This window comes from Heliangelus exortis, chromosome 4 (genome assembly GCF_036169615.1).
Source record: "Heliangelus exortis chromosome 4, bHelExo1.hap1, whole genome shotgun sequence".
Classification (NCBI taxonomy): domain Eukaryota; kingdom Metazoa; phylum Chordata; class Aves; order Apodiformes; family Trochilidae; genus Heliangelus; species Heliangelus exortis.
In genome coordinates this window covers 37,537,122-37,541,941 of record NC_092425.1, presented here as the reverse complement: position 1 = coordinate 37,541,941, position 4,820 = coordinate 37,537,122, and positions in this window count along the sequence as shown.

Below are 4,820 nucleotides of genomic sequence, written 5' to 3'. Positions count from 1 at the left end.
ATAACAGAAATACATTCTAAAACTGTCATTTGTTTTTACAAAAGCAGATGGCACTGATGACTTTTGATGGAGTGACCTCAGGTAAAAGAACAAAACAGTTTTCTATGGATGCCCATGAGTGACTAAATTAAATCTGCTTATCAGAAATTGGGATGCACATTGAAGAACCACCAGTAATACCCCATCATCTGTAACTTACATATCACATTGATATGTAATATCAATTGCTGAGCTCAAACACAGGATTTTGACAGATTTCAGACCTGAATGCTGCCATTAATTTCTACAGCTGTAGAACAGAGTGTACCAGATGCTTGGAATTTATAAGAAATCTAGAAGCTGTAGTTTGTTTGCATTAAGTATTAATATATTGAAATAAAAAACATGTCCTGGAAAACACTGTCCTTTCACTGACAGTTCTTGGAGAGGAAATCAAATAAATCAGTTTAATCCATTGTTAAAATTATTTGCTGGGCTCAGTATACAGGTGCAGGCTTTTTCCATGTCGTGGTAATTGTCCTTTTCTGTCATTAATAAATCACATGATTCTTTTACCAGAAAGGTTTTTAAAAACCTGCAAGAGGGACCCACCAAAACTGAGGTTAAAGTGCAGCAAGAAGGGTTCACATCTTTCAAATGGTTCAGGCTCTTTGAAAACTCAAACTTACCTTGCATAAATTACATAAAATGGTAATTCAATATATTTGATGTTTTTGAGACTCCTCTTCAGCTATTCAGTGCTACTAAATCAGCACTACAGCTCCAGCACTGACCAATGATGCCAGTAGTACCTCTGAACAGATGATAATGCAAAAGAGATTTAGAATATCTTTTTCTTCTACAGTACACAACATCTTTGCCCACAAACAAAATGGATATTAAATTTTATCTTGGAATGATGCTCAGATAAATGCAATCTTTGAGGAGCCTGCCCACCTCTGCCCAAGCAGTCTGCCTGCTTTACCCATCCAGTATCTGCACAGCACCTGCAGCAGAGTTAGGGAAGAAAATATCAGACAAGCTCAAAGTGGCACAAATCCTGTCTTGGTGTTACAGTGAGGGGCCCTCTAAACATGTCAAAATACAGGAGACAAACTGACTCACCATCCCTGGGATGAAGTGTGGCAAGATACAGCAGGCAGTTAATTTGGGATGCCCCCACCTACCCTGCATCACACCTGAGCAAGGTAACTACACAGTTAACAGTGTGACCCTTTCAGAGAGGACTCTTGTGAGGGGAAACAGCTCCATGAGGTGCTCGGAGGAGAGGTTGAGGTCACAAGTGTAAAATATTCAACACTGAACACCCAAGGGAGGTTTCCTGGGCTTCATTAGCTTCAGGATACCAAAGAACACACCTGCCCGTTGACAGAACCAGAGCATCTTCCAGACTTATAGAACACCACAAGTGCTTTGTACCTTGGTTTTGCTGCATCTCTGAGGACACCAGGAAGTTTGCCTTCCAATAATCCAGCAGCTCCAAGAACCCTTCTATTTTGTTTTGTTCTCTCCTCCTCCCTCTCCCCCATGTTCACTCCATTTCTCTCATTTTCCCTCTTACCACCCATACCCACTCACAGCCCCTTTCAGAGTACAGAGTTCCTTTTCCAGGAATCAATCCTAAATATCTTTCATTAATTTCTCACCCCACACAGTTTTCCTTCCCTCCCCACTCCCATAAAAGCTGAAGTTTGGGGTGGGTTATCACTGGAGGGAGGATGCTGCTTGTAAGCATTCTTTGAAGCACCTGGGAATCTTCCCCAAAAGTGCTTGACAAGCACAGCTGAGTGTGTTTTCCTCTTGCCTTGAAGAGCTGATGCTAAGGATGGGGAATCCAGAGCAGTCAAGCAGGGAAAAGAAAGGGATGAAATTCCTGTCATTTGCCTCTTGCAGCCATCTCTGAGCAGCTGAGGGAGAAAGCAGCCTTCAGCAGCAGAGAAGAAAGTGCTGTGGTTTGTAGCACTGGCAGACAGCCAAACAAACAAAAAAAAAAAAAATTCCAAAGAAGTGGTGGGGGGAGGCTACAGGAGCAGACTATGGTCTGGGAATCTGACCCTCCAGTGAAAAATCAGACAGGCCAGCAGAAAGGTAAAGCCTGAAGAGTCCAAGCCCATTTCTGGTCTCCTGCTTTCCCTTACAGACAAACTAAATATGAATTAAATGCAGGTGGCAGAGTCACTCAGCTCTAATGCATTAAGCAATGTGTTACTCGAAATTTCTTCAGCCCTACCTCAGCACAAAGCAAGAATCATCATAGCAACCCCTCAGAACAGGAAGAAATAAGCAACACCAGACTTCAACACAATCTTTAAGCAACCTTTGCAGCCCTCACAAACAGTGGCAGCAGAGTTTGCCTGTGACAGGTTACAAACTGGGCCTGAGAAAGGCAAGAGATGTGTGACTGTGAGAAAGAAAGGCTCATTTTGGCTAGCATCTCCCCCAGAAGTTCTGGCCTCCAGCTGGAAAAGCTTAATATTCCTTCTACATACCCCATTCCACCAGGCTGATTTACCTGTTACACACCTTACCCACTGCTCAACTTTCAGCAGATTTCAATTAGTTGGAAGTTTACTTTTTAAAGGACTCAGCTGGGAGCACTCAGCTTTGGAGGCATTTCAGATGAGTGCTAATTAGCAACTACCTGACTGTCAACTTTCCTTATTCATAGAGAGGGGAAAGTTGGTGATTCCCTTCTGAATTACCTGGCAATCAAATACATGTGGAAATTCATTCATTAACTTATAATAATAATCCCTAGCATTTCTTTGGCAATTTTCATCTTAAGAGCACTTCATAAACATTTCATGGAGACACTGGTGATTAGAACCATGACAAAAGTGTGCAACTTCCTGCACGTGGCTCTGTCTCTCCATTCTACAGGTGGGGAAGAAATGAATGGTTGAGGAAGCCACAGACAGAAATGTAGTTATAGCTCAGGAAATTATGGCTTACAAATTTGTATTTTGATCATCCACAGGACAGTCAAGAAGAGTGTTGGACAGAGAAGAGAACTGGTGTGAAAGGGAAGGATGCACAGAGAACTTCTGTGCCTGGTACCAAGGTGAGGTTAATTTGACAGGGATTTGGCCTTTATGGTATAACTGAATCAAGCTCCTACCAAAGCCTGTGCTGCATTCATCTCATTGCTTTAACCAACAACTATACTTTAATACACAAGATGCAGTGCCCCTTTATTGAATTTATTCAGTTATTTTAACACCAAGTCCCAACCAGCAGCAGAAAGAAATCTATGTTGGGAAATATTATTTCCTGCACAGATTTTTCTAGAGACTTTTATTTCACATTTCTAACATGTTTTCCACTCTTTATAAGGATTATGTCCTATGCTTAAACCTTGCACTTGCAAAACACAAGCCAAAACCTGCTAGGAAATGAAATCAGGCTGAATATGATCCATTGAGATGCTGCCTGTCAGGGTTGCAGGTACTCTCTACACTGCTGTAGACTGTACACTCCACACATGAAAAATGCAATCAGTTACCTGTGTGCATATTTTGTAGACACAATATTATTATTTTTTTTTAATTTGGCCTTTAAAATTTAAGTAGATGTTATTGATTTAGATTTTATACTTTGAAATGTTACCATGCTCTGCAGTGCTTGAATTTTGCCAAGACCTCGTACGGCTGCATAAATGTGACTGAAATAACCAGGAGTTTTGCTTGGAAAATCTGATTATGCTGCAAGAGCAAAATGTTCCAGCTCATGAGGGTGAAAGACTGGCTGTGCCTCTCCTTTTAGTGAATAATGATTTTGCACAGAAAAATAGAGTCTAAGCAAAATATATACCGAATAAATCTTTATCTCATCTATGTTATAGATCCCATTTTTACATCATCTCATACCTTCCAGGCATGAGACCCAGTGGCCTGTATCCAAACAGTGACCAAAAAAAAGTGACCATGTATTGAATTCAGGATTTTAAAACACACCAGATGCATCTTAAACATGTCTGAGAAGCACGGCTTGCAGGGAGCATGGAAAGATGCTGACATCTCTGGAGGAGCAGCAGATCTGAGCTCTCTGGGAGCTGAAACTCAGCCCACATCAGGAGCTGCTGCCTCTCCCAGAACCAGGACACCTCCAAGCAGCAGCTGCATCTCCCAGCCTCAGCTCCCCTTGCTAGCTTTAATTTCTGATTCTCAGAGTGCATTCTGCTCTCTGCTGATTCTTGTCTGCCCAGCACTGTCCCATCACAGAGATTCTCCATCCATCCATCCATCCATCCATCCATCCATCCATCCATCCATCCATCCATCCACCCCCATTTCTCCTGGTTTATTAAAAAAAATGAAAAAAAATTTATTAACAACCTGGTGCAGTTTTAACACCAGCACCAGGTCTTGTGGCTCATGGAATTCTGTGCCCGCATCTCTTTGCTTCTGAAGTTTGAAGTTGGAAAGTTATTGATTAGAAAGCTTTGCTTCTCATTACAGAAACTGAAAAAAAAACCCAATCTCCAGCATGCTCACTGCTGCCTGACACTGTACCCAGAGAAATGCCTTTGTTGCAAGCCTCCTTCAGTGCTAGCATCCTAATAAATATTGCCTTGATTTCAACATCTGGTTCATATTAAATAAAACTACAGATGTGAATCCAATAAAGATAGAAGCTTTGGAGGGAACATAAAAGGCTTTAAATTAGCCAGCAAGACATTTGTGTTAATTTGCAAAAGCAAAAAAACCAAGTTAAATTACCACTTTCCTGTGTCTTAGCTAGTAAGGGCAGCACAACAATGCCAATTATTTTAAAACCACCTCATCCTAATTGTGAGATGAAATTTTGAACAGAGTTCAGGA